This window comes from Cygnus atratus, chromosome 3, assembly GCF_013377495.2.
Source record: "Cygnus atratus isolate AKBS03 ecotype Queensland, Australia chromosome 3, CAtr_DNAZoo_HiC_assembly, whole genome shotgun sequence".
Classification (NCBI taxonomy): Eukaryota; Metazoa; Chordata; class Aves; order Anseriformes; family Anatidae; genus Cygnus; species Cygnus atratus.
The window spans coordinates 110,803,779-110,815,483 of NC_066364.1; the positions used below are offsets into that span (position 1 = coordinate 110,803,779).

The 11,705-nt window shown below is 44.2% G+C and overlaps 1 long non-coding RNA gene across 1 annotated transcript; it reads left to right on the forward strand.

Moving 5' to 3' along the window:
• Positions 1–824: 824 nt before the first annotated feature.
• On the forward strand, positions 825–2,059 carry LOC118251170 (uncharacterized). The gene is made up of 2 exons (XR_004779682.2): positions 825–1,079; positions 1,737–2,059. It is a non-coding gene; the product is annotated as an uncharacterized LOC118251170 (long non-coding RNA).
• Positions 2,060–11,705: the final 9,646 nt, after the last annotated feature.

Below are 11,705 nucleotides of genomic sequence, written 5' to 3' on the forward strand. Positions count from 1 at the left end.
GTCAACTAGTGCTTTATTTTTTTGAAAAAAAAAGAAAAAAAAAGAAAGAGCTGTTTTAGGTTACACCATGCCACGGTTGGTACAAAATTCCCTCGAGGCTGGTTGTGGCACCTTGCCCTGGGAGGCAACCCCTTTACTTGACTTTTTTCCTGTGATTGATGCAGAGAGACAGCATGGTGCCCACAGATTGAGGAGGACTTGTCTGGCCAGTGAGGACACCCCACAAAAACGGGCATGGGAAGCTGCCAGAGGAAGCATCACAGGTGAAGATTTTGCATCCCTCCGGATGCTGCCTTCAGCGTTGTGAGCTGGGCTGTGAAACAAAGCTGCCACCCGAGGTGCTTGTGGAGGACCAACAGCCAGCAGGACCCACCATGTTATTGTCCTCCCTTACTAACACTTTTCCATTATTTTATTTCATTTTATTTTATTTTTCCTACCAGGGACATGGAAAAAACTGATGCCACTGCAGGGAAGGGAAAAAAAGCAGCAGAGTAAATCTGGAAATGGACATTTGTGCTCCAGGCACAGGAAAGCCCATTCCCATTGGGATGGCCCATCCGGAGCTCCCATCTCCAGCCCAGCTTTCCTCCAGCCTTGGTCCCTGCAGCACTCCAGGCTTCCAAAGTCCAGGCGAGCCTCAGAATACCTCAGGAACAGCATGAGGAGCCTCTTGTGCCGCTGATGGAGGAACAACGTTGTCAGCTGCAAAGAAGAAGAATTTGAGGTTGGCTGTCGGAGCACTCTGAGCTCAGGAGGGGTTTGAAGGAATGCAAGCTGGGGTTACATAAAACACTGACTCATGCTGAGACATCACGAGTTTTGAAAGCTTCATCTGAGGAACGAGCAAAACCTCAAGCTGCACATCGCTTACAAGTCAACAGGAACCAGGGATGCTCGGGACGTCTGAAAATCAGGCCTCGGCGTAGGCTTGTTTTGAAGTCCTGCCACCGCTCCCAGGAGGAAATGAGAGCCATACACATCTATCGGGGGGGTGAAATCGGCCCCTTTGTTACTTCAGGGAAGATTGGTACAGGCATTTTGGCTTTACTCATTGGAGAGAACTCGCCTAAGTTGCAGTAAATATAAGTCAAGTTCTTTTTTCTTCCCCCCCCCCCTTTTTTTCTTCCTCGCTACTGTGTACAATATTGAAAAGTATGTCATGCAGATGCTAAAAGGTTTTGCTTTTTTGTTGGGATGTTTAAGTGTGCAAATGTTTGTGGTTTCGTTTACTGGGCAAAAACAGTTGTGGCTCTTGGCGGCCGGATCCGGTGTACAATTTCTGTGAATGCGTGGATGTGGTTCCTCCTGGTGCACTGGGAGTCCTCCCTGTGGCTTTACGGTTTGCTAAAATCATGTCCCATTATACAGGTAATTTGTGTGCAGCAATGGTGTGCATGTGAGGGGTGTGAAGGCAACAGGAATGTAATGCCAAGGACTTCCTGTCATGCATTAGAAACACGGACCGAAACCATTCACACTTTGATATTTAAATAAGACTTCCAAGTTCCATGCTCGGAGACATATGCAAGTAGTTGATTTTTGGATCCCTTACAATTTTCTCTCTCTCTTATTTACAGTAGGTACTCAGCATCTCACCAAAAAAAAAAAGAAAAACAAAATCAGTTAAACTATTCAAGTGCTTAAATAAAGATATGGTTGCCTGACTGTGTTTGTCCAAATTTGAAAAATATTGCCTGCTTTTAAGCTTTATGTCTCTTTTCTCTCCATCACAGTCTCTCTCTCTCTCTCTGCTGCAAATACGCTCATGGAAAAATGAAGATGTACAGATGGGCTGTTCATTTTCAGTCAGGTTGCTGTGTAAATATGGCATCAGGAAAAGAAGCGCCTGAAAGAGTGTGAGAAACACAGATATACACAAGGCATCCCAACCACCACGTTTGGGCTGCCTCTGCATCGCTCAAGTATGCATCATCCAGCTCTGGCACAGCCGTATGAGGCCGGAGGGAAATGGAGCTAACGAATAACAAAGTATTGGTATATCGTGTGCCTTTCAACCTTGCACAACAGGATAAAATAAATACGGATTAGTGCTGGGCTCGAAGTTTTTATTATGTGAGGTACTGGATGTGCAAGTGCCTGAGTTTCTGATGTTAAAAAATAAAGTACTAACTGTATAAATATATACACACCAGCAGCCACACGTATATAAGTACAAACATATATATATATATATATGTATATTTATTTATTTATTTATTTATTTTGTTTTGGTTTGCAAAGCTCCCTCCGGCAGGGTCCCAGATAATTTTTAAGCCCCTCATTGCAATTGTTAACAATTTAATCACCTTATAAACTTCTGCAGTGACTAACGCCGTGTCTATGCTTTTGGCACGCCACGTTAGAGAATTTGTTTTAGCAACAGCGGTATGTAAAGCAGACGCACTATTTGTGAGGCTCGAAGCCCTTAAAGTCATTCCTTTCTCTCTGGGCTATCGACATTCCTGAGCGCTCACGATGCAGCTGCTCGTGGCAGCGCCGCACTGAGCCGCTGGACAGCCCACATATGGCCGTGCGCAGAACAATAGCAACTTGCTGTTGTTATTGTTATATGCATCACCATATGTGTTTATTAGAAACAGCAATAAAACGATGACAGGCTCCTTCAGCTATCCCCGCTGCTTGGGGAGAAGAAAAGTGAGGGAGTCAGCGGGATAAAAGTAGAGGGCTGAGTGTTTTTTCCCCGGTTTTGGGGGAGCTGATGGTGCGGTGGCGCGGTCCCACTCCTTGGGGAGCATGGCTGCTTATCGATAATACTGCCAAGTTAATACTGCTCGTATAAACAGACGGCGAGCCTGAGTTGCCTCTCATTCACTTTTATTAGAGAATTGGAAACGCTGAATCCAGATAATGACAGCACCCAAACCCATGTGAGATTTACCTGCGTGCAGCCTGCCCTGAGCCACGCAGGAGAACTGCACAGTATTTGAAGTTGGTTTGGGTCAGGAACACAAAAGTTGTTGTTGCATCCATCATGAGCATGGCCAGTCAGTGGGGCATCACCTTCAGCATCGGTCTGCCCTGAAACAACTTCGGATGTGTGGAAATAGGGATTGGGAAAGCTGCTTTTTTCAGACTGGAGGCCTGAAGTGGGCATCAGGAGGCCAGAAGAAGCACAGAAATGTTTGAAGGCTGTCTTGCCACCATGCAGGAATAAGTACTGGGGAAGGAGAATGGGCATTCAAAGTGCAAAGAGGAGGCTAAGACAGATGATTTGAACCTTTGAACCATTATGATTCCCCGTCATTTCCCTCAGCTTCTACTATTTGCTATATTTTAAAGGAAAGAGGGAAAACAAACATACAAAACCTTTGGCAGTAAAACCAGCAGTTAGAAATGTGAAGTATCTAAACGTAATATACCGTAATTTTGATATCCTTGCTTGCTGCAATCTGTCTTCAGACATACGGAAATCAATGGGATCAAGTATATACATCGCAAGGCAGAAGTGAGCTTCTGCATACATGATATGCACACTTTTCCATGTTCAAATCTTGATTTTTCTTGATAATAAATGGAGCTTCCATTTTGCTGTCTTTTTGTGACCAAATTAACAAACCAAAAAAATATAAAAATTCTAAAAGTTAGTTAGCAATGCTGAGTTGTATCATTTTTACTGTGACCTTGCATTGCAACTGTAGTAAGAATGGCCATTTCCACTCTTACTTTACTTCTTTTTACTTCCTACCCATAAAAGTAAACAACTCAAGACAACTTTTTACATCCTTGAAAAGTTCCCAAAACAGGATTTTCCACTGAGGCTGCAACTCTCTTGGCTTTCTTCTTCTTTTTCTTTTTTCTTTCTTTCTTTTTTTGGGGAGCATCAAATGATTTTGCTACTACACTGAAACAAAGACACTAAATTCTGCTACCTTTAATTATTTTGCTAATAAAATAAATTGTGTTTTTTCTTAAGACTAAGTCAGTGCTTTTAGCACATGACCATCACCCCGCCTTTTCCTGACGCAGCCACCATCTGGATGTAAACTTCTTATCACAGGGTATTGTTTTCTCACCACAAAAACACAAACTTTTTTATTGAATAAACCCAGTCACTTATCAGTTTCAAAGTGTTGCTGTATTGGTTTCACACAGGTTGATAACTCAGTCTTGAACGGATCTTCGCCTTGACTTATCAGAAAGAGTTGTTTTCCAACAAACACCTTTAATTCTGCTTCCTTTTAGTCATTGCCTCCCGAAATGTCATTTTGTGGATTAAAAATATCCCATTTATACCTTTTGAAAGGCAACAGCGCATCAGGCATTCCTGTTTCTTTTTAATTTCAAACAACTACCTTGAATTTGTATTACTTATTTTTTAGTAATAAACCCCATCCTGCACCCATGAAAGATCATCAGAGCTTTGCCACTGAGTGAAATAAAAGCAGGATGAGACCATATGGTTCTTGTTAAACGAGCCTCATCTTCCTATTGTTAATGCTTATCTCCAAAATAAAGTATTTCTGCAGAAAGCATATTCCCATAGTATGTTCTCTTTCCAATGACCAGCTGGTTGCCAGTTTGTTATTTGCACTGCAGTAGACCACTTTCATCTATTTCTATTCCAGTCCAAGAACACCATTTGTACATTGTCCAACTTGGAAATGTTAATCTGACACCATTGGTCAGGGGCCTTTTAACTACAAGTGGCAAACTTCCAGCTAGCTGCCAGTTGAGTATTTACACTGGAATTTTTCTTAGCCCAGAAATAAACTATTTGTTCGCCATAAACATCAGCAACATGCCAATAATTTCTGCAGCACACATGGAGGAAGGTACAGCCCACCACGCGTTGCTGTTGGCTTCTCAATAGCCTCATAAGTAGCTCCTTGGGGAGATGCTGCTTGTCTCGAGCCAAGACAAATAGATCCATTTCCCCCTCGATGCGTGCACATAACTTTTATTTACTTTCGTGGGAGTTACGCATGCATATTGAAAGGGAAGAAGGGGGACCCAGAGCAGGATGGTTGGGCAGGAGTCTGACAGCTTCTCCCGAGACCAGGGGCTGCCCCTAAGAGCCAAAACGCCAGGAAAACTGCGATGCAAAGAAATCCGGTGGCTTTGGAAGTGCCCACAGCCACCCGTGCATGGCCACAAGCACAGCACCAAGGCTATCCACCCAGTCGGGGCAGCCCTGCGTGCTCCTGAAGGCAGATTTTCTGAAAACAGTGACACAAACCCGAAGGGATCTTTCTTAGGAGATTGCTATTACTTCCAGCAATACAATTCGTGCTTCCTGAAAGAATATTATACTTTTCAAGGAAATAAAAGACTGCAAGAAAAAAAAAAAGTTATGTTGGGTTCTGCGATTTACCTTGTTATGCAGTGGTAAGGGTGTGTTTCATGTACTTTGTTCAACTCTGTTAAAATAAAACATTTCCTTTTTACATATTCCTGTGGTGACCTGTGGATAGGAGAGGCCAAGAAAGATTTTAGCGAGTTCAAAATGTAAACTTCAGAAATGGAAAACCCCTCTTTAAAGAAAAAAAGAACTATAACAATGATGCCCCATTTCCCCCTTGGCTTTTCCTATTGGATCAGAAAACTCACTGGTTGCCTTTTGTGTTACCTTGGTTGCTCCAGGTTAAAAAAATAAAATGCCAGGTTTGAAGGGAACTGACCCTATAGACGTACTGTACACGAAGGACCATTGGGGATGTATGGCTATCTGATTATTTATGGACTTCTTAGCACCTATCCATGCATTTAGTTCCACATCCCCTTCCACCTGCACCTCACAACCTGCAGGAACGTGCAGGCCAAGAAGCAAATAGTGGCCAGCACAAGAAGCAGGATGCTGCAAACCCACAGCGAATGGGCCAAGAGGTGTGTGGCGACCATCAGGCTGGACAGCAGGGCTTGATGGGCACCTCGACAGATATTAAAAAAAACCCAAAACTTTTCATACCCAACCACGGTGACTGATAAAGCACTCACTGCTGCTAGATAGAACATCACCTTGGGCAGAAAGCAGTGGTTCTGTGACACCAAGGGCTTGTCACCCCAATGCTGCAGCTCACTTGCTCCTGCAGTCAATGGGGTTCCTATACATGACGTACCAATCTTATTCCTGACCTTTGCTAACTTCCCAGTGCTTGTTTTTTTGCACCCTCAGCATTCCTTCAATTTGGGAGTATGAAATATATATGCATACGTAGCTCTATATGCCACACCAAAATTTGATAAACGTACATTTTTTCCACCTCACCTAAGGCTTCTCTTGCAATTGAATGAAGGCAAACAAAATATTTTGACGTCTTGAAATACATTCTTTTTTCCAGGAGGGCAAATAAATAGACCTGACATAAAATAATGTCATAACAATCAGCAACAACAACTTGATTCTCGCCGCTGTAACTTGAAACTCTTCAATGAAGGTTGAAGTAACTCTGGTCTGAATTCCTGGCCACTACGAGGACTCCACTCCTTTCGTGTTGGGTTTTTCTGCATTGCTAATCCTAACTGGAGCTAGCTCTGAGTTAGCTAAAATTACAAAGTATTTTCCTCACAACGCTTAAGGAAATTTGGCGATTTGAAATCATTCTCCTTGACTTGAGCCTAGCAATGAGCGACTTCTGCTTGGAAACTGGACTGGAAATTTGGGCTCAAGGGGAAGAAAAAAATCAAGCCATTCGGGAAGAAATACAGTTAGCAGGGGAAAACTAGGAGAAAAAAAAATAAAAACACTACAGCCTGAGAAGAGTGATTGGGACACTGGGAAATAACATCAAGCTTCCAGAGAATAAAGTTGAGCAGTTGAAGAAAGGCTGTGAGTACTTAAAAAGAGAAGCAGAAAGACCTGGGGCTAATCTTTCTGCTGGTTTATTTTTTTCCCCCTGTTTGTTTATTTGCTACAAGTCAGATTTTGGAGCAATTAGTAAAATATCATGCAAATATTCCCTGTGTGACTGCACATGAATAACTTTAATTTTGCTAAACATTTGTCTCGTCGCTCCAAAATACATCTGCTGTTTGCGCTGAGATAATCTGCTGAAATATTGGGAAGTAAATTAGAGTTTTTATAAGATATTTATGAAACAACTTATTTGTATATTAAATATCTTTGACTATCACGGCATGTTTTTTTGGCTTACGTCTTCCTTCCCCAGGAGGATCTGTGCCCTGTTTCAATTACACATTGCTTGCGAGCAACGGGGCTGGGCACCATCTTGTGGAAAGGCTCCAACTGGCTGGGAATGGCTCATACATATGAGCGTGTGCTCCTAGCAGGCTAAGGGAATAGCATGAGATTTGCCAGCGGCCTATGAAAAAAAAACAAACACGAAATGAAATACAAGGTTGGGCATTCGCATGAATTCTGGCAATGCCACCTCAGGAGCCTACATTGCTCTGTTTGGATGGGGTGCTGTGATAAATGCCGCCATGGAGAGAGGGATGATGTATGGAGGGTGCTCCCAGTCCCTGCTTGCCGACCACAAACCGTATTGGTGAGAAAATTAAAAGCACTTTTGAACCTCTTTTTCATACTCCTGGCATTGTCCCATTCTCTTTGCATGCAGGTAAGCTGGAGGCCTGTTTTGCTGGAGCTGCAGAAGATCAGGTCATTTGTTATCTCCCAGCACCGATGCTCAGGGCAGGACTGGTGACGATGACATGGAGGGCTGTACCCAGTGGGAAGGAGGTAGGGAGATGGAAACAGAAGATGGAAAGCAAACAGCTTTAAGTGCTGGAGGAATTGGAGGGTCTTGAAGCCATACTATCAGGGACCAGCTGCACCAGCTTCAAGTGTGGATAGATACTGCTGTGGGAGGGTTCTGAGGGTTCAGTTCAGAGATACTTGCGGTGCAATTTGGCTGCACAAATCGCAGCTTAAGAACCTTTAAATGAGCTTACTGAGTGCCACCTTCAAGACCAGCATCATCTTGCCTCACAACCTCCTGCAAAGCTGCTCTATCCCTAGTCCACGTTAAAACCGAATGCACATTTTGAAAGCAAATGGGGTAAAATGAGCAGAAGAGAGAGTGCAGTGCAGTGCTACTAGCCTCCCCAAATAGCTGGGGTCTGCCTTTGGATGATCTAAATGCTAAACAGAGAAGCCTGGGAAAGACAATGAGATTGAAACATTTTAATGGTGCTTAACACCTTAACCCACAAATCCCTCTCTGGCTTTGTATTAACACTACCTACACAGAATTCAGCTTAAAAAGAATAAAAATCTCCCAACAAACTAGCAAGACCATTCAATGCCTTCATTCTCCTCTTAGTTTGCAGGGAAACATCAGGCATAATGATAATAATGAGGAAAAGTGCCCAGTGAGCTTTGTCTGAACACAGGCTGCAGGTTCCTGATATCAGCAAGGATTAAGAGGAGGAAAGGACATTTTCCAGACTCAGGATGCCAGAAGCCACCTTGCCCATCCTCGCCCATGTGGGCTGCAGCAGAGAGGGGCGGGGTACCTCCAAGTGTGCTCGGGGTGCCAGGGGAACCGCATCATGTCGCCTTCCAGCTGCCAAGGTGTGCCCATGAAGCAGAGCGCCAGGCTCCCTGCACACCCCCAGCTTGCTGTGTGCACCCTTTGAGACACAGCTCGCCCTGCCCGGCATTGCTTTCGGTTATATGAATGTTAATGAACTTGCAATTGCACAGGGGGGAAAAAAGATATACGTATGAATCAGGACAAATATATACATGTCATGAATAGAGACATATACATACACACTTCGTCTCCCTCTCTCTCATATCTACGTATGTATATTCTTGGTCAATGGTGTCCTAGAACCCAAATGCACCATTTAATTATTTCTGCTGGGAGTGCCAAAGGAACTTACAATTTATTTATACAGTTAAATCAGCTACAGATGTGTGTGTGCTTTTTCCTCCTTTCTGCCCATTCTTTAGTGTGCACTTTTACAACATCTTCACTTAGTTTTCTCCCTCCTTTGACGAGGGCATCTGACAAGCATTGAGAGGCAGCCTCTGCTCCCCATGGCTCCGGCTGTGGCAGCGAGCATCCTGCACAGCTTTCGCGGGGCTGTGCCTTCCTCCTTCCCCACGGCAAGGGCTCGGCAAATGAAGCAGACCTCCTCGCTGGGAACTGAGGGGAAAGGAAAGTTTTCTGAGCCCTACGGAGCCAAGAGCCCCTGGCTTGCTGCACCAGCTGGGCACGTGCTGACGATGCTGAGTACCACGGGGAAGGAGCCCACCACGCGGTACAGTGAGATGCTCAGCATCATTCTGGGTGCTGAATAGCTATTAACAAGATGAAGCCTCTGAACAGCAGCAGCAGCAGCTTCTCCCCTCCATTCATGTGAGCCTCTAAGATACCACAAGTGGCCTCTGCTTTCCATTTGTAGGGTGGGGAAAGTGCCATGGACCCACTGGGGATGGGCTGCAGCAGGACCTGCTGTCGCTCCGACTTGCTTGCATCAGCCTTGCTTGGTGTTTTGGGTTTAGATCTGTGAAAACCAGGCTGGGTGCTAACTTTCAGCATACTGCATTATGTAGGTGGCACAGCCAAAGTCTGAGGTGACAATTTGATTTTTAGAAGCATTATTAATTTCCCCCCCCCCCATCAGGATATGTTTTTCCCTTGTGTGAAGCTCACAGGAGTGGAGCACCAGCCACTCCAAGCAGCATGCGAATAACCACCAGCAGAAACCAGGACAAATATTGCTCTGCCCCTTTGGCAGGAGGAGGCGATCTCTTTCTGCTTCACTCAGGGTTTCACTTTACCTGGAAGTGGCTTACTCTGAAGCCAGAAAATGCAGTTTAGATTCTTTTGGCAGGAGCCTGATGTTTCCTAATATCACTCTGGATGTTTCAATGATGTGATAATAAGCATATTAGAAGCATTTAGGAGATAGGATTATTAACGAATGATGACTCATTTTGAAACGTTCATGCATACCTAAACGTGGTGCTCACAAGTGGGGAGCCCGTTCATGTCAGCACAAGGAGGTGAGCGATGTCTCTGGGGCCATGCCGCTGGATGCAGTCCTGTGGCTGCCTTGCCAGCCCCAATGGCTCAGCGAGGCTGGAGGAGCACTCTTCAATCTGGATGCCATCACTCCAAGGACATCTCTAAGCATGAGCTGATGGCACCATTGCAGAAATCTTCTTGGGGAAGCTGGTGGCAGTGTAACCAAAGCAGTCTCTTTAAATCTGCTCATATATGAGGATAATTGATTGCTCTGGTTTGCTTTGGAACAATTTTCCACTGTGAAAATTATCTAATCTGGTTTATCCTATGCTATCTGAAAAAGTGCAAAATTTTCAGGTCTGTATCATATGTACAACTGCATCTATGCAAAACCTCAAAAAGTACTTAAATGCACATATTTATTATATTTTATGTATCTACATTACAGATTTCTCTTTCTTTTTATGTCTTGTTTAGCATAGGAGAGTGTATATAAGCCTAAGAATATATAAACATATATATGCATACACAAGTATAGCATGTCCACGTATGTATATATGTATACATATGTATGTGTGTGTATATACATGCATACCTATGCATGCATATATGCATACGTGTGTATATATGTATACATGCATATATAAACACACACATGTATATATACATGAATATATATGCAGAGCATCTATAAATATACATGCACACATATTCAAATACATGCATGTATGTATACACATTTATGTACCCCCATGCACATACATAGATGCGTATATATCCCCCTATCTGTACCACATGTATATACATCTACCTGAACACGCTGGGCTGTAGGAAGGAGTCCGACCACCTGCTTGATGTTCAAGGCACTCCAAGTCCCACGACATACAACACAAGGCTCCACAGCAGCTCCTGGGCAACATGTAAGCAAGTCCCCTTAGGCACGGCAGCAGTTCTCACTCCTACATGCTACAAGCTGCTTTCATTACAATTCAGCACTTCTGTTAACTGGTTTTCCTGCAGACGCTGCTCGAAAGCCTGTTTTCCTCCCCTTCACCTGGCTAAGAGCTCCCCGTGCTCCTGGGGCAAGGGCAGCTGCACTGAAGACGAGGCATGAGCAAAGGTATGGTGTTAGCATGCCCTCACATTAAACCTGCCCACCGTTTCCCAAATGGAGTGCCTCGATATGGCAAACTGCAGAAAAGACAGGATGTTTGGGATGGGTTTTGCTGTGGCTTTGTGCACCTTCAGTATGTAGGCTCTGACTGTAAAGCAGGTTTGGCTGTTTGGTATAAAGCACCAATTGGTGAAACAGTTCTTGCAATGAGCTGACATATAGAGAAGATCCAAAATATTTTTAAAATACATCCAGAATGACTTTTTAAGTCTTTTTCTCCAACAAGCATACTGCAAGCAGTACGCATGTTCCCCAGCATCTCACCAAGCCAACTAAACCATCTATTTTTTTTAACCCCAAGACTTTCAAATGCACAGAGCAGCATGTTCACCAGTTGACGATGCCCTTGCTGTGCAGCTGACAGCTTCATACTTCCCTTCGGCACCTCCCCAGCATGGCTATGCCCATCTCGTTGCTCGGTTCCAGTGGCACGGTTTGCCACGGGCACAGAGGGGAAAGGGGCCCAGAGCATGGTGCTGCAGGGCACCCCAGTGCCATTCAGAAGCAAAATATTTATTCCTGACATTGTGTGAGGGGAAAAAAAAAAAAAAAAAAGCAGCAGCTGGATGTAATTCAAGTCTCTGTAAAGTCACTGGGAGTTTTCCAAAAGGCTTCAGTGAGAGCAGAAT